Here is a 210-nt window from a genome sequence, read left to right on the forward strand (position 1 = left end):
GGGCCCAGAGGCGGGGTCTAGCCCCAGACGGATCGCGCCTGCGCATAAGGGTACCGGGGGCGGGGCTGCGCGCGCGCGGTGTGCGGGCTCCGGAGGGCGGAGTCCAGGCAGGCGCCGGCCGAGGGAGGGGGCGCGGTGGCTTTGGAGTCCTGCGCTCCCTCAGGCCGTGGACGCAATGGTGGCTGCTGCGGGGCAGGCGGCGGGACCGGC

Source organism: Bison bison, unplaced genomic scaffold (genome assembly GCF_000754665.1).
Source record: "Bison bison bison isolate TAMUID 2011002044 unplaced genomic scaffold, Bison_UMD1.0 scf7180017864341, whole genome shotgun sequence".
In the NCBI taxonomy this organism is placed as follows: Eukaryota; Metazoa; Chordata; class Mammalia; order Artiodactyla; family Bovidae; genus Bison; species Bison bison.